This window comes from Porites lutea, chromosome 5, assembly GCF_958299795.1.
Source record: "Porites lutea chromosome 5, jaPorLute2.1, whole genome shotgun sequence".
Lineage (NCBI taxonomy): Eukaryota > Metazoa > Cnidaria > Anthozoa > Scleractinia > Poritidae > Porites > Porites lutea.
Window position 1 is genome coordinate 21816494 of NC_133205.1, and position 24226 is coordinate 21840719.

Here is a 24226-nt window from a genome sequence, read left to right on the forward strand (position 1 = left end):
ATATCGTAGCAAATGCCTCAAGTGGCTAACGTAACTCTTCAATCAACATTTTCCTTCAACAAGACCAAGGAGAATGAATCAACAGAAATCATTTTCTCATTTCGGGAGAGGATGTCATTTGATCAGTGTCGATGCGTAGGAATTGAACACCAATAAGATAAGTCAAATAGCGCTTTCTACTAATGACGTCACAAATTTCTGGTCCCTGCTGTGACTCAGGCATTAAACCTGACCAGTGTAAGAGTTTAGTATGGGAAAGTCACCAGGGGCACCCAACGACGATTTTCGGAAAAATATCTGTTCGGGAGACGATTTGAGATCTAGAATTTTCGGAACATTTGTTGTAAAATTTCTTGCTTGCCTGCCTCTCCTAGGATTTTCGAACATCTAAAAAATGGTAAAATTGCCCATTTTCAACGGATTTTTATCCCAAAAAGGTCACCTAGAATTTTCGGAAGCCTTTTATTTGGCTGAAATTTTCGAACAGGTACGGTTTTGATCCCTATAATTTTCGGACCACTACACTTTCAGCTAGGAAATCCGAACAGATGAAAAATTTATAGGGGATAAAAATATGCCCATATGCAACGTTTAAATACTAAAACACGTTTAACAACGCTATGTTTAAGTGGTTTTGAACTATATTCTCGTTGGGTGCCCCTGAAGTCACGTCTGGCAACAAATTTTCGTCGTAATATTGGTGTGCTTTTCACCTTAGATATTGTCACAGGCTTGCGAGAAGCACATCCAAACTCGATTTTCTCTTTAGCTATTTCGGTTTTGGTGTATTACACAGCCAATATTGTTATGTCATGTTTCAGTGCTAAGTGGTGCTCAGGTGGTGCTTTCTGCCTAAGACACAGAGCTAGGGATCCGATTTCAGTAGCCTTCTCTGATGGAGTCGCTTTATTTTCTGATTTTAACCATTTATTTGAGTTACTGGACCAGGTTTTGCTCCTAATAGTAGTAGCGCCTTTTATATATTGGAATTATGCTCAAAAAACATTTTGAAAACGCTCACTGCGAATTCTATGAACAATTTTCATGTCAGAAACGTATGTTACCCATACGGCCTTGGAGTAGAATGCAAAGTTTGTCTGAGTCACGCGGGGGGTCTAAGGTGACAAAACCTATTTTTAGTAACAGTAGAAAGCGCTATTGTTTTTATATAGTGTTTTCACTCACGTGGCCAGCATCTGTTCAAGTTTATTAGATAAAAGAAAGCATTTGCATAACTGAGAAAAGAGTTCAACTCCCACAGGACTAGCCTTTTCCAGGCGTTCAGATAGTGGGGAGCGGTGCGAAGTAAAAAGGAGCGCGAAAAAAATAAAAAAAATAAAAGCCAGTCCCCCTCTACTTTTCATCGCTTCTTTACTTCGCACCGCTCTCCACTATCTGAATGCTTGGAACAGGCTACCACAGGACTAGTTTGGGACACAAACATGGTCGCCGTTTCATTGTTTTAAGACACCAATATGGCCGCCGTGACGTCATGTGAAATTTTGTAATAAATCCCAAACACCAAATAAAATTGCCTTTAATAATCATTTTAAGTCAAAAACATGCGCACTACGAACATTTTTCATCGCTTCCATTTTTATTGTTTTTAAACAACTTGATGTTATACTGCTCAAATAATTGCGCTGATCAAACGTCGTAGAAAGAAAGACAGCGACATCAGGTAACAATATCTATATTTAATTGATAACGTTTCTGCGGTTTAGTTTATTTATTTGATGTTATTTTTTATTATTATTAGTTTTATTAGTTTTATTTCCCATACAAACTCTCATATATTACCCTTGGGCTATTACTGTGGCTTCAGTTTAATAACAGAGTTGGACGTAAATCCCTGCCTCCTCCTCACTCAGTACCTCCCCCTCACCTCCAACACACACATTCATCAACCCCACCCCAGCAGGGAGAATCACTACAAGCTCACCATTTACACAAGCCATCCGGATCGAAATCTTGTGCATAAACATAAAAATATAAAATTTAACGTGGTGTACCGACTAAAGTGAAAAACATTAGAAAACTTATTGGGGGGGGGGGGGGGCGGGGGTGCGGGCGAAGTACAAAAAAAAAAATTCGAACAAGGGAAAATTAAATGAAAAAAAATTCTTGCACGCCAATTAATCCTAAAAAATATTCATGCTATGGCCTAAAAAAATTCATACAAGGAATTTGATAACGAAAAAAAATTCCTGCAGGTCTAAAATTCCCCTCCCCCCCCGCCCCGATAACTTTTCTAATGGTACGTCCCTAAATGGTAAGTGCCCCAAGTACCCTACCCTCTACTTTCACAAACCGGCTTTACCTGCTGCCTAAAGAGCCAGAGCACTCTGGGTACAAGATTGCGACATTATCCCTGTCCCAAACTGAGATAAATCCACATCACGCGACATGTAATGCGCCCTTAGCTTCTCGATCTCCAACGAAGTGGTCGCGTTTCTTTTGCGTGGATGCCAAATTGCTCTCTTTATGTAGGAGTTTGTCATCAGTTTCCTTCCAGATTTTCCACGAATTATACAGCCCATAATGTCGAAGGCCTTACGGACTCCGGAAATCAAGTTTACAAAGGTAACTCTAGCTTACCTCCTGCAAATAAGGGAAAGTTCATTTAATATGACAAGGGGGGTGGATGAAGATATTGAAACTCGAAGCTTGAAATTTTAGCAGCCCCCCTCGCTAGCGGTTCAATTTTTTAGGAGCCCCCTCCTTGGTAGTGGAAAAAATTTCAGAGCCCCCCCCCCCCCCTCCTCCTTCAATTCCTTTGCTCCCCTGAAAAAAGATCGCTAGACTGTATTAAATATATTTACCGTTATTGTCTTCAATGGTTTATACTATGACAAACTTGAGATACAGTTGTGATACAATTTTCTAAAGCATTTTTGGGATGAACAAGAGTGTAATAATTACTGAGACTACATTTGTTATATCTGTAAACCACGTGAAATAGCTGAGTTGCACAGGTCATTAAATTGTTGAGTTGAAAACCATCCGATCTGTATGATGATGTCATGTGTTGGTTTTGAAGTATACAAATTTTCGGAGCCCCCCCTCCTAGCGCAACAATTTTATCAGAGCCCCCCCTTCGGGTGTCTAAAAATTTTCGGAGCCCCCCCTCAATATCTTCATCCCTCCCCTTGTCATATTAAATGAACTTTCCCTAAGCTTAAATATATATCAGCGTTTCTAATAACTTTGCTAATTGGTTCATAGTTAGGTCTTTTTGAAATGCATTTATCACCACTGATCATAGCCTCCCTCGCAGGCGCTTTTAGGGGAGCTCGTTTTTCATCCCTCCCTACAAACGCCTGTTCAACCGACAACACTCCTTTCCCATGGTTTTATTAATTTGCGAGGTACGTGACCAATCAACAGTTGTGCGGTAAAGTGTTGCTAAACACGACTAAAATGTGACCCTACCCCGTTTTCCTTCTTTTCTTTCCTTTGAAATTTCTAAGGTTATGCAGTGCATGGAGTATTCTAAAATTTGACTAAATCTTATTTTTGCCGCTCGGAATCTAATATTTATGAGAAGTCAGAAAGATTTCCCAGTGTTTCATGCAGATCGAGTAATTATCAGATTACCCTGCGGTTAAGGTCAACTTTCCAGAATTTGGAAAGTACAATGTGATTGGCTAAGCTTTGGAAGGAATGTTGTACTCGGTTGAGCAGCTTGTCTTTGGTCTCTCCCCACAAATGCCTCCCCTAAAAATGCCTGCGTGGGAGGCTACACTGATCATGGTTATTGATCGGTGTAGTTACTCCTACAACTTGGGTATATGTACATTATTTGCCAGGCTAGATCTGTAGGTATAGAAAGAAAAATACTGTGCCCGAGGTTTTGACTACGGCCACCAACTCACAAGATCAATGCTTACCCGGAGTGGGTACTCCTGGGAATTCTTGGTGGGGGTGTGCCGCCTGGTTCTCCAAATCCTGATCCTACTTCACACCAAAAAATGTCATTTTCCACACCCATTTTCAGACCTAGCATCTATAATCCTTACCTATTTTCAGACCTGGAGGAGGTCACAAAACGCAACCTACTCTTGTTTACAAAGACAGAAATTATGTCATTCATGCATTACTGAGATAAGAACTCCAACAAAAGGATTTCTTAAAATCCTTTTCGAATTTACATATTATTCTTTCTCTCTTATTCACATGGAATGGAAACAGCAAGTACATTCTTGCACTACTGTAGTTCCCTCAAAAACTATACCCAATTCCAGACCAAAATAGGCATAAAAACTAGCTGTACCATTTCGGCGACACATACCTATATGGCTTGCATATGGGAGTACCCCTCCCCTCAGGTGTGCTTGACATAACACGGCATCACCAAGTAGGATAACTGAAAATTATGCTCGGCTGGAGGTAATTAGTCTCCTGCAGCGTCTTCTCATTTTGCAATATGGTGGCAACAAGAAGACACTGGGGACTAGGTTGGAGCTGGTAACAGGTGCTAGGCCCTGAGAAACGATGGTTTCCCGGGGGGGGCACTTGGGTATTTTTTGGATGGCTATGTGCCGCCCAGGACTCCAAATTGGCACCCCGTTCTGAAAAAAAATTTCCCCTAAAATTGATACCCCAGTCTAGAAATAAGCCAATTTTTTATACCGCGTTCTAGAATTCGCCCTAAAACTGATACCCCGTTCTAGAAATGGGCCAATTTTCTATACACCGTTCTAGAAAGTTTGTAAATTGAAATAGTCCTGTTTTTTAGAAAGATATTTTTTTAATTTGTTCGACTTATACAACAAATAAATGCTCCTTCATAATCAGCAACAATTTTAAGGAGAAGATAAAGCCGTGATCCACAATCTTTAATACCCCGTTCTAGAAAACGCCTCTGAAATGGATACCCCGTTCTAAATCAGGAGCTTCAAAATCACGACCCCGTTGGGCGCACATACCGGTATAGGTAATGTATGGGAATACCCCCCCCCCCCCCCCGGGGATGGTTTCATAACTTGCAAAGCAGTCGGCTGCTATGAGGGTCAGTTGAGTTTCTTGAGAGGTATTTTATTGAAGCAACCGACTTTTTTTAGTTAAAAAAACTGACTTTTAATGTAAGTGGAAAAATGGCCAGTAATTTGATGATAAAAAACTTCTCCTCAATCAAACAGGTTTTTATCAATAATGAATTCGTGGATTCTGTTAGTGGAAAGACCTTTCCGACTATAAATCCAGTGACAGAGGAAAAGATCTGCGATGTGGCTGAGGGTGACAAAGTAAGTAAATGTGCTAACAAAACTTGTAAACTCACCTCTTAAATTTTAGAGATAATTTAACAGTCAATCTTGCAGCCTTATTGATGCTAAAAATAGTCATAAGGCAATAATAATTGATAAAAATCACAGAAAGTACTCTTAAAAATTTAAAATTGAATTAGAACGCTCAATTTTGAGTGCAGCCTCCGGGACTGATCTGTTGGCTTTGAAGGGCCTCAACGGACCATTGCCCTGTTAGGGTAAAATTCAGACTATTGACATGGCCTTGAAACAGTGACATATGACAGCAGAAATGGCGGCAATTAAAAAGAAACAAAGATAGGCTGTAACTAACTGCGGCAGCAACAGAGAAAAGAGCAAATACAATAGTAAAATACCAAAAGTGACATGGCCTCCTCCTCAATATGTGAAATGAGAGGTTTTAAAATTCAGACTAGGAACATACGTAACACCCCTAGGGCCTCTATAACTGGATAAGAGCTTCTTATATTTATTTTAGCTGGTGTAAATTTAAAGTTAATTACCATAAAAGTGTTTTTCATTTATCACACCCTGAGTAGCTACAGTAAACGCTCAAAGGGTATAATAGTAGCTGGCTTTAATTTTTCTGCCAAAAATAGCTTAACCACTGGTACTTTTACTTTAGTGATAATATAAAGGCAAATATTAATAATTAACTGAGCATAATTTAAAGGGCTATTCTAATAGGCTTCAAATTATTATTAAATATATGTATGTACTTATCAACCACAATTGACTTTCACCTTGTTGATCAGGATCGAGGTGTTCTCTGCAGTTTGCGTTAATATTATTAATAATGATAATATAATATAATAATCTCTCACTATTATTTGTATTAATAAAAATTAAAAGAAACTCACTTAATTGACCAGTTTAACATGCCACTTTATTTTTTTTGTACAAACAAATTAACATCCTCATTTGTATGCTGTTCCAGGCTGATGTAGATAAGGCTGTAGAAGCAGCAGCTGCTGCCTTTAAACTGGGAAGTCCTTGGAGAACAATGGATGCTTCTGAAAGGGGGCGATTGCTGTATAAACTTGCAGACCTTGTAGAGTGAGATTTGACTTATTTGGCTGTAAGTGCAATGACGTTACAGTAAGACTACTGTAACCAGGGCCACTTGGACAAAGTTTACAGGAAAATCAAGTAACTAAGGATGAAAAAGGGTGGACAGCAAACTCTGGCCTCCTTATAAGCAATTGCAGATTTCTCAGTATAATTAATATACATTTCATTTTCAATGCATGATGTCACAAAGCTTAAGGCTACAATGTGAGGTGAATCCTTGAAAATTTCAAAATTTTGCTGCACTTTTAATTTGGTCAATATTCAAGCCTAAATCAGAGCAACTTCAAAGTAGTTTAACAGGCCTTTGTTTGATGGCTAGTGTTTCATATAGCAGTATCTGAATTAATAATATTATTGTAAGTTAAGAAACAAATATATGTACATAGTTGTCAATGTATGAGAAAGTGGATAAAGAACAAAACATGATCAACAACGTAATTAAAAACAGTTGGTTTACAGGTATATAAAATTCTTTTTACTTTTTTACTTTTTAATGGTGCCTCTCTTAGCTATAGATTGAAAAACTACTTTTAAGTTAGCAAAAGAATTAGTGCAATATTTGTTCCAAATAATATAGCACTTCAAATGAAATATAAAATTCAATGAAATTAGAAAAGTATCTTATTTTAAGTAAGTAGCAAGTTGAAGTAAGTGCAGTGGCTCAAGGTTTATTTGAGCAAACATGCAACAGTTTACTTTTTTATCAAGTTTAATGTGTTTGTCATTTTTTGCTAGTCTTTGGAAACACTGGACAATGGAAAAATTTTTCCTGATGCTTTGGGGGATGTCCATGGTGTCATGAAGTGCTTGAGATATTATGCTGGGTGGGCTGATAAGATCACAGGACAGACCATCTCGGCAGGTCAGTAAAAGGGATAAAATGGGAACTGCAGCAGGGGGTGGGGGGGAGGACTTGCCTACAAAAAGTGACAGGGTAAAAATTAAAAGGAAATGTGCTTCTTATTATTAGAAATTGTTATGAATAATTCATTGTCTTACTCAAGTAATTTTTTGTTTGTAGAATTCCCCCTCACCCCTATAGTTGTTGGTCTCTTTTGTCTGTTTGAGGTAACCTGAAATCAGGACCAATTTTAAATTTGGTAGCTTTTGCACATAATTCTCTCTTATGTGTTGCACTTCTTTTTCGCCTTGCCCGTCAGGGCTGAGTTGTTTAAAGCTGGGTTAAGATAACCCAGGGTTAGTGCGAGATTTGAATTAAGATTTTAAAGCTTAAAAAGCATTACAGTTTTAATTCTTTTTGCCTACAAGTTGATGATTGGAAGCTCTTAAAATAACAGAGAAAATTATCTGAGAAAATGCCTTTGAACACAAGAAAAGGAAACCAGGGTTAAATTTAACCCTGGGTTAAGTGCTAATCAGCCTTCGAACAAGCTGGGCCCAGATGTTTTAACCAAGCGGAAAAAAACTAGGAGCCTGTGATCTCTGGTTTGAGGTAGCCAGCTGTGTGTCATTTGAAAAACAGGGAAGGGGGAGGGGGAGAAATGCAAATTCTCCCCTTCTCCCCTTCCCCCTCTCTGCTGAGAGGTTGTTCCTCCTTGAATCTACTTTTAGAACCCTCCTGGTGCATGGGTGCAAACAATTAGTTTGATTTATTGAGTCAGGGTTGTCAGAAAGTTTGAGGCGATTTGTGCCAGCAGCTGGCTGCTTTTGACAACCCGGTGAATGTTCCAGTTTTCTTTTAACAAGAAGATTAGTGAGATGTAACAAAATTGTTTGACAGGTTAAGTTGTACTTGAAAGTTACCTTGATTAATGATAAAAGTTCCCTGTTCAACCTCTTTAAAACCCTAATATCAGCATGCATATTTTCCAAACTCTTCTCTATACGTTTCCTTTAATATAGATAGGAGAGTTTGTTGAATAAACAATTACTAATACCACTTTTACTAGTTGATCTTTTTTTTTCTCAACCTCTGTGTTTGATTGAGCAGTGGACTGTAAAAAGTTAATGTTGTTCACTCTCAGGGGTTTTAAAGAGTTAAAATAATAAATGTCGTTTTTTAAATTAATTATATAATTTGCAGATGGTCCTTTTTTCGTGTACACTCGGCGTGAACCCGTTGGTATTGTGGGTGCTATTACACCTTGGAATTTCCCTTTGCTTATGGTTAGCTTAAAGCTTGGTCCTGCCTTGGCTTGTGGCAATGTTGTTGTGCTTAAACCTGCAGAGCAGATCAGACTCCGTTAACAGCTCTTTACCTCGGCTCTCTTTTGAAAGAGGTAAGTGAGGATTATGTTAAACTTTAATCGTGAATTTCCAAACGAATTTTGCAGATCTGTATCAATATTAAGGAGCATTAGCTTCCTTTGTTCCAGGTTATTGTCAAACAAGCTTCGGCAGAAGCAAAAAACCAGTTTTTAGAATATTCAAAAAGCAACCAACAAAACAGACCAAAGACGAGGATGATATGACCAGTTTGCATGTTTAATGCTTTAGCAAACTAAATTAAAGTGCCTATACTTCTAATTTACGTGTACTTTAGAACTATTTTAGCAGGCCACAGGTCTTTAAAAATACAGCAAGATGAAATGACTGTGTAAGGCTTTAACTCAAACCTGCATGGGGTGACCTTAACACTGCTGTTAGCTTAAGCACTTGAATCCACTGGAAATGCAGATTTCCAAGTGTATACTGTAATAAGATTTAGGGTTGTCTTAGCTTTTTAGTGTGGACTATGTTATTTATGAACTGTAACATGTTCTGAATATCTTGTTGTTTGCAGGCTGGCTTTCCACCTGGTGTGGTAAATATCATCCCTGGTTATGGTCCCACTGCAGGTGCTGCCATTTCTGAACACATGGACATCAGCAAAGTCTCATTCACAGGCTCAACAGAGGTGCACAGAATAATATTCATATAGATACAATGCCATAATCATCTATACGTTTCCCTCTCATATATTAAGCCTGACTCTCTCTTTAATAAAATTTTGTCAAAATGTATTTAGCATGCATGACCCCCACTAACGGCTGAACTGTTTGAACTGCCCTTCTAAAAAGAAGATATATTATTTTCGTTTTTCTTGATATTGATAATCCTTTCTCCTTAGGGAGCAAAAGGAATAATGAAATAGAGTTAAGATGACAATAAATTCCAACTGGTCCACTACAGACAAACAAATGCTTCTTACCTTAAACCCCTTTATGTACTTCAAAAGAAAGCTGTTCGTGTAATTACTTTTTCTCCTCCACGCACATCTTCTAAGCCCCTTTTTTCTAAGCATAATATTCTTTCACTCTACTCGATCTATAAATTCCATGTTGCTTGTTTTGTATTCTCACATTTTAATAGCCTTTTACTTACTCCTGTTTCCTCGATCCTTCATTTTAATTCTGAATATCACGATTACATGACTCGTTCACGTTTTAATCTGCATAAAACCTGTCATAAGTACCAATTTGCTATCACTTGGCAAGCTCCTATTATTTGGAATGATATTCCGTTAACTGTGCGCAATAATCTCACAGTAAGTAACTTTAAAAAAAACTTAAGATTGTATTTTTCTGAGTAGTTAATAAAATTAGCCTACGCATAATCTGTACACCTTATATGGGACTATACTAGGTGTATTTGTTTGTAGTTGTTTGTGTGGTTTATAGGAATTATTAGGAATAATGATAAGTTTATAGGAATTATTAGTTGTTTAAATATTCGAAATTAGTTGCCAAGTATTGTATTTTAGTTGTAAGTTTTTCTAACTGACCTTTTCTTTCTTGATCTAATTGTATTGTAATTATTTTAGTTAAAGCCTTCTTCTATTCCTGTAAATTCTTCACGTCTTTTTTTTGCTGACCTCAGGCCATTTAAGCCCCCGTCTTTGGCTGTCCTTGTGTATTTCTTTTCTTCCAGGAATTAACGTAAACGTAAACGTAAAGTTGGCTAATTTTGAGAGTGGCTATAAGAAATCCAGCTAGGGGTGAGGGTGGGGCTTGACCTTGGGGCTACTTAATTTGCAAGCATAACTGACTAGCCATGCAGCCATTCTACCTCCTGAACTGCTCGGTCACGCTGCTGCTTAAACTCCTTGGCCATGCTACCCTATGAACTGCTTGGCTAAACTGCCTTCTGAACGGCCAGGCCACTGCACTGTCTTGTGAACGGCTTGAACCTCAGCATCTGGTACTTCCAAATGCAACCGAAAACCCTGTATCTGCAGGTTGCAAAAAATCTTTGAAGGTTCATGGATAAAGGCCTTAAGCAAATCTTGAACCTGTTTCCAATTCGGCTGTGTATAAAAGTGGGACGGGGACATCGGGACGCGTGTGTGGGACTTGGGACTTGGGGACGCGAGACGAGGGACTTGAGGACGTCAAGTATGGGACGCGGGGACGTCAAAAACAGGGACGAAGGGGGACGCGGGATGTGAATGATTATCGCAAAAGTCGGAGGTAAATGCGATATCTCTTTCTTCGTGAAAATGTGTTATTTATGGTCAACATTGGATTCCATCTTCCAAAACCACATGGGACACCTTATGATGTTTACACAAAATATTTCTTCATAATAGGAGTAAGCGCACTGACTATCGTAATTAGGGTTAGGGTTGATTTCCACTTTCGCGTAATTTTTCCATGCCTACGTGCGTAAAATTTTCGTTCGCAAATAAAATAGAGGCAATGTCGAATCTCGCTCAACTTCACGTTTAATCTCAACAATTTATATCCTGCCTCTATCTTAATTACGTAATTAAAATTTACTTGCGTTAACGTGTATAGCCAAAAACGCGTCAGCGGAAATCAACCCTTAAATACTGTTAGCAAGCATTTACTGTTAGGTTTGCCAGTAAAAATATGTAGAACAAAATAAATATTGCTGCAATAGTTGAATCCCCCGTGGATTAGTGGCACAGGCGATGGATTTCGGAGCTAGCACTTCGGGGTTCGAAGCTCGCTTATGCCACTTAACTTTTCATTTATTTGGAATCGAGTGCTGTTATTCTACTAAAATTTTGGCGAACGCAACCCACCCTACCCTGATTTGGGCTCCAATATTCCATCAGTAAGAAGACAAGGACAACGTTTTCACTTTCTTCAATGCAGGGGTCTTTGCCGAGTCTTCGTTTCGTAAACAGGCATGGAGGAATCCTAAGGAGGACAGGGTGGGTTGCCTTCACCAATACATGTTCACGAGGAAAGTGACTGATACCGCATTTACCTCCGACTTTTGCAATAATTATTCACATCTCGCGTCCCCTGCGTCCCTGTTTTTGACGTCCCCGCGTCCCACACGTCCCCTCGTCCCCTACTTAATGTGCTCAAGTCCCTCGTCTCGCGTCCCCAAGTCCCAAGTCCCCACACACGCGTCCCGATGTCCCCGTCCCCTTGTCCCCGTCCCACTTTTATACACAGCCTTCAAATTCTTACCTTTCCTCACAATATTACACCAATCAACGTTGTTGGAGAGTAGAGGTTTATCAGTCAAGGCTATTCTTCAAGGTTCCCGCCTTTAGTATTCCATGTTTGTGGAACTGCACACATTTCAGGCATCCTACTGATCAACATGCAGTTACGACGTTTAGATGTTTCCAGCAAGAACAATTTTCTGTTTGTCCTCTTTTATTAATATTTAATTGTTCAGCTTGATGGCTCATTATTATTGATCATAGCAACTTTTTTCTCAAATACTTCACGTGATAGCTTCGGTCAGGCTTATTGTGAGTTACCTTTACAATGATCTTTTCAAAGGTTGGACAAATCATTGAAACTGCAGCTGCAAATTCCAACTTGAAGCGTGTGACCCTTGAACTTGGAGGAAAGAGTCCTATGATAATATTTGCTGACAGTGACATGGACCTTGCTGTGCAGACTGCCCACCGTGCGCTGTTCTTCAATCAGGGACAGTGTTGCCTTGCAGCGAGTCGTACATTTGTTCAAGACACCATTTATGATGAGTTTGTGAAGAGGAGCGTGGAAAGAGCTAAAAAGCGTACTGTTGGAGATCCGTTTAGTGAAAACATTGAACAGGGTCCACAGGTACAAATCTTATACACTGAATGGGTTTCATTAGACATGGACTGTATTTCAGCTTATACTACTATATGAGAAATTCCAGCAATTTGATTGGCTTAGAGAAGTGGTATTTCAGCTTAACTTGAAATACCTACATGTGAAAATTACAAACCTTTTGTGGGTAGTAGTATAAAGACCCCTATAAACAAATAATGGCATGATTTGTACGTAATACTTGGTATAAATACCACTTGTGATATTTCAAAATTATCTCAAGTTTCACTCGCCTAACTGTTCGTGAACTTACGTATAACAATTTCGAAATATCACTCGTGGTATTTATTCCAAATATCACTACAAATCATACTATTTCCTATACAAATGGCATTGCTGATTCAGCAGCAATTGCACGTAAGACCTTGGACTATTCACTTTAAATGACTTTAGTTCTGCAAAGCAGTTGCACTTGTTTTTCCTTTAGCAGCAGACACTTAAGCTAATTTTTCAACTAGTAACAATAACAATAACATTTATTATTTGTATTGCGCCTTTTCTATAAAATATTCAAAATAACTAAAATTTTACAAATCTTTCTATCAAAATCATAAAAATATTTACATTTAATGAGTAAAAGATAATTACAAATAAAGATATAGATATACTAAGATAACTGAAATGATTCCTTAAATAAAAATGTCTTAATTAAAGTCTTAAAAGATTCTAAGTTCGTTGCTCGTTGCTTCGCGCGCGGACCTTGGCAGCTTATTCCATAGGAAAGGAGCAGCTACCTGGAAAGCTCTGTCTCCCAATGTTTTCTTGGTTTTCACACTTGGTCTTTCCAACAAAAGGCCATTGTCGTTGCGCCTCAAATGGTAGGACGAAGGCTGTTGAATACTAATTAAATCTGGAAGGTACTTAGGTGATAGGCCATGCAAAATTTTAAAAGTTATCAAGAGTATCTTATAATGTATCCTGGAGCGCACTGGTAACCAATGTAATTCTGCGAGTAGAGGTGTTATATGACAGTATGACAACTAGTACCTAATAGTAGGCCTTCTTGTGGTTATTCCTAAAATTTCTGTTTAACAGCTGTATTCTAGTCTGAATTTCATTATACCTTCTTTCGTTTGCTTTGTAGGTGGACAATGAACAGTTTTCAAAGGTGCTGGATTTGATTGAAAGTGGAAAGAAAGAAGGTGCAAAGCTGGAATGTGGTGGTGGTCGTCATGGAGACAAGGGATATTTCATACAACCGACGGTTTTCTCCGACGTCAAAGATGACATGAGAATTGCCAAGGAAGAGGTACCTGCTCCCTTGCCTCTTAAAGATGTATAAAGTAAAACACCCATTTATCATTCATGTCTATCTCAGTGACAAACACAAATTTCGTCATCATCATTTAACAGAGCAAAATGGACGGCTTTGTTACCTAAGAAGCACAGACCATTTTTCTTAAGTTTTTGATTTAAATATTTGATTTTGGGCGCGAAAAATTACTTGGAGTATTGAGAAGTGGGTCTAAGTTTGCTCGATTTCTTTTTTTGTTTTGTTTTGTTTTTTGTTTTTAATTTTTTAAAATTATTTATTTATTTACAAAAAATAATAATAATTACAAATACGTGTTCTTTTAACTATTCAAAACAATTTTCTACTTTCGCAGCGGGCTGAAAATAATATATATAGATATATAGATAAAAAAACTTAATTTGTAAAGGAAAGAAACTAAATTAAAAGGAAAAGACGCAAACCTAATAAGTGAAACAGTACAGCAGTTAAGTGTAGCTTCAAGGAATAAGTATTATGGAAATGACACTAGCATTCACATATCTAAAGTAGTTTGGCCCATGTTTTTTTAAATTGCGATAAGCGATAAGCTCGATTTCTTAATAACGTCAAACATGGTGGCAATGGTAAAAAGGCGCAGTTGTTATTGGTCTCTGCTTGTCAATTGAAAAATAGGAGAGTTAATTGCGTAGAGGACTCTTAGAGATAGTGAGAGAATTTTCGAACCGTAAAAAGAGTTTCTCTTAGGTAATTAGCGAACAGCCCGTGCGACTTTATAGGAAACTAAATAACATGAGTGTTTTCTAGGGTTGCAAACCGGGAGAAGTCTTTCGGCATTGGAATGTTTATTCTCATTTGCAGAGACCAAAGAATTGTGAAAACATTGTGATTCAACAAATCTGTTATGAAAGTTACAAGTGGAATTAACACCATTCGTTCGTAGAGTCTGCTTTTTAGCACAATCATCACACAAAACCACCTGACATGTGATGATTGACCCTGGTTTGCTGGGCGTAGTCCCGAGATAACCGTTAGACGCCTGCTCTCTAATAAACCTCTCTTTTCTAATAAACTCCCCCTCTATAATGTTAAGTTTGTATTAGATGCCCCATTCTAATAAACGCCCCCTGAGAGAATTACTCCAAACTACTAGGAATTAATAATAGCAAAAAGGAGCAAAATCTTTTAGCTGATTCAGTTTGTTACTTGATTAACAAGGGTTTGCGTATGCTGTATCTTGTTCAATGTCAAGTTGAAAGTAAAGATAGATTAACGATGGTAACGCGATAACCCTGAGCGAGATTCTGAAATCGATGTTGAGATTTCAAAGAACGATATGGATCTCTAGACTGCCTAGACCTATCAACTGATGGAATGGATTTTCCTCGAGCGTTGAACTCTTTTGATTTTTTCGCCGCAAGCATATTACACATCTCTATTTTAAACTCCTCCTATCGGTTAAACTCACTTAACACAATTAACAATATCCTGTCGTTTTTATAGAACTCTTTTGATTAAATTGATGGCTTTGTTCTTCCTTCTATTAGATATTTGGCCCAGTACAGCAAATAATAAAATTTAGTGATGTTAATGAGGTTATTGAGAGGGCAAATAAGACAACTTATGGATTGGCAGCAGCGGTATTTACCAAGGACATTGAGAAAGCAACAACCATTTCTCACAGTTTGCAGGCTGGAACAGTATGGTAAGTACATTATTAACACACCGACCTCTTGTAAGGTTTGGTTATTCTTGCGAGTCAAATGTTGGAGAGAGGAAGGGTTTCTAATTGGTTTTATGATTCATTCAAAATATTTTCCCGATTCTGATTGGCTAAAAGCGCACGCATAATTCACCATAACCAGCTACTGATGAGCAAATTTGGAAGAATTTTACGATTAATGAACCGATTACGTTAAAAGTGCAGCTTTCTTGCAAGTTAATGCACCGTTTACCGAGAAGACCTGGGGACGAAGTTGAGTTGTTTTGGTTGTAAAATAAAAAATGGCGGACATTTCACTCGTTTCAAGAGAAAGAACTAGGCGAAATAATTGCTAAAAACATGGCGAGAACAGCAAGAAGACAACTCGAAGGGCGACATCTGCTATTTGGAGAATTTTTGCGGAGCTGAACAACCCTAAACGTGCACTATTGAAGATGAACTTAACATCGATGGAGGTAAGCATGTTTTAGCTATGTTTTTAAACTTGGAATTATTTTGAATGAATAGTAAAACAATTATTGAATTCGGCTTTCATGTCATATGAAGAATTATGGAGATCTCGGTGGGTGTTATTAGCCTCGCCCTACTATTTACGGCCTCGACAGATAACACTCTCCTCGATCTCATAAGATGCTCAGCCTCATTCATAAATTGTTATTTATCGGGAACCCATCACTCCGATCTGCTACTGATAAGTACCACAGCGCTTTATTGCAAAATGTCTTTTCCAGTGTATTACGATCACATGTTCATGTAAATTTGTATTTCCGCAGTTCACATCATCATTCTATGTTTCATTCCTTTCACGGGTTAAGATGCACGCAACAAATTGGCCTGCTGCCAATGTATGGGTCTTCATAGCACTGCAACGCTAACGCAAACGCCATGGGTTCAAATCCTGTTGAAGTCCCGATTTTTTTTTTTTTTTTTTTTTTTTTGGGGGGGGGGGGTAATTTGAAATTGTCTAAAGTGCATTTACCTCTGCGACGATAATATCTTCATTTAAATTTGAAATGGCTCTATAGGCCAGTTTGGACTAAATTTCAAAATTTAAAGCATGCTCCCAGGTTGGGAGGAATAAAGCAAACAAAGTTTAAAAGAAACCCCTTTCTGGCGGAGCATCCGTATAGGCTATTGTAGGGAGTACACTTGCCCCCCTGAGACCCCCCACCCCCCCACCCCCAGGCTGTTATAATAATTGACCACATGCTCGATAAAGAATGTTCATTTAAAGGGGCGGTGATTTTAAATTGCCGTCCAACCACTTTTTCAGTAACGTGTCCGTTTGAAATTTAGAACGCAGCAGAAAACTGAACTAATCCCTACCATTAGTTTTCAAGTACTGGCTGATCGGAACTATTTTGTTATGTACAGGGTGAACTGTTATATGGCCGGCTTACCTCAGTCACCTTTTGGAGGTTTTAAAATGTCTGGGCAAGGCAGAGAATGGTAAGTCAGTCTAGTTAAAACACACTCTTTATTGTTCAGCAAAACAGCAAGGTTAGTTGGTCGGAAATCTACTTTGAGTAACTGCCATCGTTATACTGACCACTCGTGATGTAGGAAGAACTTGAGCTTGTGAGAGTGTGACCAAAGAATTTTCACTCGAATTATTATACCGTATATGATTTCAACCTTTCTTTTATACAAGTAGATTAATTGACTATTACAGATTTCACTGTTCCCGAGGTAGAGTGCTTTTTTCCTGCTGAAATACGGTGTTCGTGGCGGCCAAAGCTTTTTAATAATATTGCATTTTTTTATTTTGATCTTGTAAACTTTGATTTAGATGTTTTCCATCAGCTGTTAGTTTAAGTTTAGTACCATTTGTTCACCTGTAGAACGTAGTTGTTTACAGGTTTTCACAGCCTGTACAACATGCGTTGTTGAGGACGCTCATGCGGGTTTTGGGGCGTGCTCGTGCCGACCCTGTGATTAGAACTGTTGTGACCGATCTGGTCGGCAAATAATGGAAGATTACAACGGATTCAACCTTGGACGATGGCTTTATTTCGCCTACACGACTCGTGGCTCCTGATTCCCTAGTCAGGCGTTACAATGTCCTACCGAGAGGGAGACTGGGTCCTAATACACAACATCCCTCCCCATTTAGATAGCGAACAATAACATTTAGCAGAAGTAGAAACAAAATAATAATTGGTCCAATAAACATAAACATGGACTAGCAACAATGTCAACAATGTCTGTGAGAATTCAGTGTCTCTAAAGTTTAAGTACAATAGTCTTTGAGATAACTTGGGGCCACTCTGTGTCTCTGGGACCTCCTAAGTGGAACTTCAGGCTCAATAACATTTGGTTCCGGTATCACCACACTCTGCTGCGGGGTCAGTTTATCCTGCTTGTGGAGCTCCCCGGTCACCACCACTTCCGGTACACTTGGTGTATCATCATGTGTATCACCATTCTCTAGCAGTTTCTTTACATGAGATGTATTGCGGGAGTATTGGGCTCCTCCTGGAGATTGCACGATCAAGCTGTTCCCGTGCTTGTTTACCACAGTGTACGGACTTGGTTCAAAACGGGTTGTGAGCTTATTTTTCCTCTCTTGTTGCACTAGCACTTGATCTCCAGGAAGTACCTCTGAGTACCTCGCATTCCTTTGCATGTCAGCGTACGCTTTGCTCTTACTCTTCTGTTCGTTGTCCCTATCACGCACTTCTTGTTCGACATGTACATCGCTCAGCTCAGGAAGCTTGGTGCGTACTTTCCGTCCGAAGAGCAGCTCGGCGGGGCTTACACCAGTCGTTGGGTGAGGTAAGCTTCTGTACGCTGCAAGATAAACATTCAGCTCTTTCTTCCAGTCCTTCTTTTGAGCATGTGCGATTTGGAGCCTTTTCAGAAGTGAGCTATTTTGGCGCTCAACTTCTCCATTTGCCTGGGGCCATTTTGCTGTTACCCTGTGGTGTCTGATTCCCTGCTGCTCCATGTACTCTGTAAACTCTGTTGCTACGAACTGTGGTCCATTGTCAGATGTCAAGCTCTCAGGTAGACCATGTCTTGCAAATATCTCTTCCAGACTCGAGATGACTTTAGAGGCAACTGTGGATCTCATGATGTCTATCTCGTAGTAGCGACTATAGTAGTCAACGACGACCAGAATGGACTCACCAGTGGGAAGTGGTCCGAGCAAATCAATTGCCAAATCTCTCCATGGTCCAGTCGGCAATGCTGTGCTCCTGATAGGCTCTGGTGGGCTGGGACGGCTGACTAACTGACATCCATAGCAGGTTTTACAGTGTTTTTCAGCATCCTTTTCCATCCCGGGCCACCACACTTTACTGCGCAACTTCTGTTTAGTTCCAACGATGCCCAGATGACCTTCGTGAGCGAGAGACAACACCCTGGGTCTGAGTTTCTTCGGGATAACGATTCTTGTTCCTCTTAGTATCAATTGTCCAATGCTGCACAGTTCACTACTACATGGGAGGTATTTCTTGTAGGCTAGCTGGTCCCACGGTTTTCCGTTTAGGCATTCCTTGACTGCACAGAGTTCTTCATCGATTGCTGAGGCTTCTTCCACTTCTCGTGTAGTCATAGCACAGGGGGTCGCATTTATGGCTACAAATCTGACATATTCCTCGGCTTCAGCTGAGTGACTGCTGCTGGTTTTTAGATTTCCCACTAGCCTTGAGAGGGGGTCAGCAATGTTGCTCGGCCCAGGCTCATACTTGACCTTGAATTTGTATGGCTGCATTCGTAACACCCATCTTTCAATGCGTGCGCAGGGTTTTGACCTTGGGCCGTAAATAACTTCCAGTGGCTTGTGATCCGTAACAAGATCAAATGGCACACCATACACATAGGGATGGAACTTTTCGCAGGCCCATACGAGTGCCAGGGCCTCTTTCTCTGTCTGCGAATATCTTCTCTCGGTGTCTGTCAGACTACGACTTGCATAGCAGATGACTCTCGGTCCATTCTTCTGCTTTTGGGTCAGTACCGCTCCCAGTCCAACAGGGCTGGCGTCAGCAATCACTTGGGTTGGGGCATCTTTGTCGAAGTACCCCAAAGTCTCAGCACAGGTCAATCGCTCTTTTAGCTCCTGAAACGCCTTCTTCTGTTCACCTCCAAACACGAAAGGGGTCCCTGACTTTGTCAGGCGACGTAAGGGCTCAGATACCGTTGCCAGGTCGGGTATGAAGCGGCCACAGTAGTTTACAAGCCCAAGAAAACTTCGGGTTTCTGATACCGTTCGAGGTTCTCGTGCCTCTTTCACGGCTTTCACCTTTTCTTCTGTGCAACTGATCCCGTTCCCGGACAATACCATGCCAAAGAATGTGAGTTTATCCATGCTAAACTGGCACTTTTCTGCATTGAGGGTCAGTCCACGTTCCTTTAATCTCACAATTACTTTCTCCAACCGCAAATCGTGCTCTTTCTGGTCTCTACCATGTATGATGATGTCATCTGAAATGTTCTCTTGCCCTTCTATACCCGCAAGTGCCGTCTGGATCTCGTACTGGTACTGTTCAGAAGCAGAGTTAACACCAAACAATAGTCTCTTGTATCTGAACAGACCGCAGTGGGTAGCAAACGTAGTAATCTCTCGGGATTCTGGGGAAAGCTCAAGCTGGTGATATCCCCACTTAAGGTCAAGTTTGGAGAATACCTTGCTGCCACTTATGCTCTGAGTAATCTCATCAACAGTAGGGATCGGGTGTCTGGCTCTTCGTATTGCTTTGTTAGCCCTTCGCATGTCAATGCAAAGACGGATGTCACCCCCAGATTTTGGGACAACAACAATTGGGTTAACCCATGGTGTGGGCCCCTGTGCAGGTTCAATAATGTCTAGTTCAATGAGTTCTTTAATCTTTTCTTCCAACTTTGATCTCATGCTGAACGGAGTCCTCCGCATCGGCTGTGCTACTGGCGTCACATTGGGGTCGATGTGGAGCTGTACTGCTCTGTCTTTCAACTTTCCAACGCCGCTGAAAACATTTGGGTACTTCTGTTGCAGGATCCCACCAATGGTCTGTGGGTCTGCAGTTACTGCAGCGATGCCAATCCCTATTTTCAGTACGCCTAGACTAGTTGCAGTGTCCTTCCCCAGAAGGGGGTCTCCTTCACCATTAATCACACAAAATTTGGCACTAGCAGTATTGCTTCCTGCAGAGACTTCACAGGAGAATGTTCCTATCACATCAAGTGGTGTCTGGGATGCGTAGGCATAGAGTTTCCTACTCGAGCGAGCTGATTCGCACTTCACTTTGTTTTTCTTCAACCACTCCCATGTTTCCTTGTCAATGATGTTAGTGCTTGCTCCAGAATCTATGATCATGTTCAGCTTACAACCTCCAACGGTTACTTCAATCTTCTCATTCCTGCCTCCTACCGTAAAAGCATACCCTGGTTCCTCTTCTTCGTTGTGGCAACCAACCATATTTGCGGCACCTCCCTTGGGGTTCCTGTGGCCTTTGGTTTGTTTTTGCTTTTCTTCACCTTTCTGCTTGGTCCTGCACTGCTCTTGAAAATGTCCTTCCAGCCCACATCGATGGCAGAATTTACCTCTTGCTGGACAGTTAGAATCTCGACCGAAATGTCCGGTTCTACCACATCGGTAACAAGTTTTCTCACGGCCGGTTTTGGTACCTCGTGACTGATTTCTCTTGCCATGGCCTGTCTTTGTTCCCTCTATGCGGTTTACACTAGCTGAATTCTCTCCCTTTTCCTCTATGGTCATTGCAGCAAGCCGTGCGTCGACTTTTTCGCAGTTCTGGGCGATTTCAAGCGCTCTAGCTAAAGTGAGGCCTTGACGTTCTTCCAGGAGTTTTCGTTTTATGTACGTGCTGGTGCACTTGCAGAGGATTTCATCACGAATTTGGTTATCTGTATCTTCGCCATAGTCACAATCTTTCGATGCTCGTCGGAGTCTGGTTGCAAACTGTCGGATTGTTTCCCCTGGTGCTTGAATTAGCTGTCGGAAACAGTGTCTAGCATACGTAGTGTCGACTTTGGGAGCGAAGTATGCGTTCAGTGCATCGACCGCTTTCCGGTAATCTTTCACATCTCCCGTGTTCGGCAGGGTAAGGAAAATATCTTGAACATCGGGTCCCGCGAGATGGAGCATTAATGCACGTCTCCTCTGCCTGTTGTTCGCGTTGTCTTCATTTAGAATTAAGCCTTTGCCATCTGCAAATAGTTCGAAAGCTGTCAGCCACCGTTTCCATCGCAAGCCAAGCGTGTTTTGGTCCCCATGACAGTCGAATGTTTTGATATGGTTTCGTTCATTATCGTCCATGTTTCTCGCGAACTGTTCGTCTCGCTGACTTCTTGGGATCTTGTTTTACCCTCGTCGCCAATGTTGTGACCGATCTGGTCGGCAAATAATGGAAGATTACAACGGATTCAACCTTGGACGATGGCTTTATTTCGCCTACACGACTCGTGGCTCCTGATTCCCTAGTCAGGCGTTACAATGTCCTACCGAGAGGGAGACTGGGTCCTAATACACAACAAGAACCTTCTTTTATCTTCTCTTTGCTGGAGGGAGAGCTTGCTCCAAAATCGAGTAATCGAAGGAAATGCCCTTCTGGCAGGGTGGCTAAATTGAACCTCCAAACCTGTGTAAGCCTCAAATTACGCTAGTTGTCGTTATAACTTCTGGCTTTGCTAGATTACAGATATTTAATACTAATATTTCTTAGGTATTGCTGGTTGACTACAAAGAGGCCCGGAAGTGAGAATTGCCTCCTTCTATGTACCTGGGAGGGGGGGTTTACAAGTAACACAAAAGGTGAAAACGTCGGGGGATGTTGCAAGTAGAATTAAACCATGTATGAAGCTTATTCGTGCTAACATGCCTCAAGCAGCGTGCATAAACAACTCGACTCCATGCTGTTTTGCCTACCCTATCTTTAAGTATCGTTTCGCTACTTTCTTTAGGGGTGAACAAGGCCTTCTTCCCTACTTGGAAGTCAAAACAGTAAGTACTATTATATTCCTAGAATTTCAGTCAACTGTACAGGGATTGTCGGTTATCCCAAGCCCCTGTTTCAAAGGGAGGCTAAGGTTTCGCGCTTAGCCTCGTTTTGAAAATGATAGAGTTTTAGGAACTCGGAAAGGGCCTATTCTGCAATAAATTATTGTCCCCCGCTCCCCGCTCTGGATACAACACATGATCAAAGCATCCTGCAAAGTAGTGTGAAAAACACTGCCAGTTTTCGCTTTCCTAAATGAACACAACCATACACAAACATGGAGCCTCAAGCTAAAAGCAACGTGTTTTGAAGAGATCTAATTTAAAGATACAGCAGCTGGTAGTAGAAAATTCAAAACCAAAGCAATCAAAATACCTTTGCTGCTTTTTTAGCGTTCATCTACGAATTTAGCCTAAAGAACTAGTGAATTTCGCATCGCACAGCCAGGAAACGGTGAACTTTAACGCAGGGGTATTTTCTGGCAGCAGCAAATCTAACGAAAATGTTTCAGAATTCCAAGTGAATTTGCTCTCAGCCAACGTCAAGACTGACGGAAAAAACACAACTGTTTATCTCCGGACCTGATCTGACCTGAAACGGCTCTTTCTCCTCCGTAGAACCAGGGTGTTGTCTATAGATAACTTGTTGCTTTGTGCTCGTTTTAGCACCTCTGTTAACTTCTTTTTCTCCTTTTTATAGGTGACTATGAAAGTCCCAGTAAAGAACTCATAAGAAAAGAACGGAACGGGTCAAACTGGGTTCGAGCAAGCGAAGAAAGTATTGACACACAATAGCCTACAATGGATTCGATCACTGATTTATTTTGAAAATAATTCTTAATATAAACTTCAGCCAAAGTGACACTGAATCCCTACCCTTCGTCAGTTCCTGTTCTTCTCTACCCCAACTGACCCTTCCCCACCCCAGACGACCGAGTTTTAATCTCCTGGTCCGGGTTGTTCAAAGCTGGGTTAAAATATTACCCAGGGTTAGTGCGAAATTTGAAATCAGATTTGAGTGCTTAAAAAGTAAATTCAGGTTAATTCTTTTTGTCAAGAAGTTGATGATTGGATGCTCTTCGAAATAACAGAGAAAATTATCGGAGAAAATGCTTTTGGACAAAAGAAAAAGAAACCGCGGTTAACTTTAACCTTGGGTTAAGCGCTAATCGGCCTTCGAACAACTGGGCCCTGGTTTCATTTGACAATTGCTACTTTAAAAGGAATTGAGTGAACGTAGGGGGGTGATGTAAGGATCTTTCAAGTAAGTATCAGAGTAACTTAAAGATTGTTCTATAGGCCGTTTTCCCCATCACGTCATAATGCGACCAGAATTGTTCAGGGTTTTACTTTCCTGCGCAAAGTAGATCTTTTGTCATTCAAACCTCACTGGGATTATCCAAATATAAATATGAAAGGAGAAACGAAAAGAAATCTGGTCGTAGTAGTAAACTGACGCCATCCTGCTAATGGACTATTACACGGATGCGGTTTGAAACCTCTGCCTTGGCCCTTCTCATGTAAAGCAATCAACAGAAAGGGCGTTAGATCATATGCACATGAATTTTTACGCTATATAAGTAATGTATTATTATTATTATTATTATTATTATTATTATTATTATTATTATTATTATTATTATTATTATTATTATTCGAAAGGGACGGGAAAAATCAAGTACATCACACGCAAACATACTCCATTAATTTAAGGATCGATAAGGATGCAAGCGAACCAGTGACGATTTATAAACTAACAACCGGCTCACGATCTCACTTCGCATACATGTATATAATCCTCACTCAGCAGTCAGTTGTTCATTTGCCACCGAACACATACCATTCTGTGACGTCTTAAGAGACGTCAAGAGTTGAGGCTAAAATTTCCATCAGCAGCTACTGGGTTCCAGTTAGAAAAGCCATGGGATTGATAAAGCAGGGTAGCGATTTTGGCGATTGGAATCGATAGTGTCA

The 24226-nt window shown here is 40.3% G+C and overlaps 1 pseudogene; it reads left to right on the forward strand.

Annotated features, from left to right (window-relative positions):
• Positions 1 to 2467: 2467 nt before the first annotated feature.
• On the forward strand, positions 2468 to 23132 carry LOC140936295 (aldehyde dehydrogenase 1A1-like; annotated as a pseudogene).
• The last annotated feature ends 1094 nt before the right edge of the window (positions 23133 to 24226 follow it).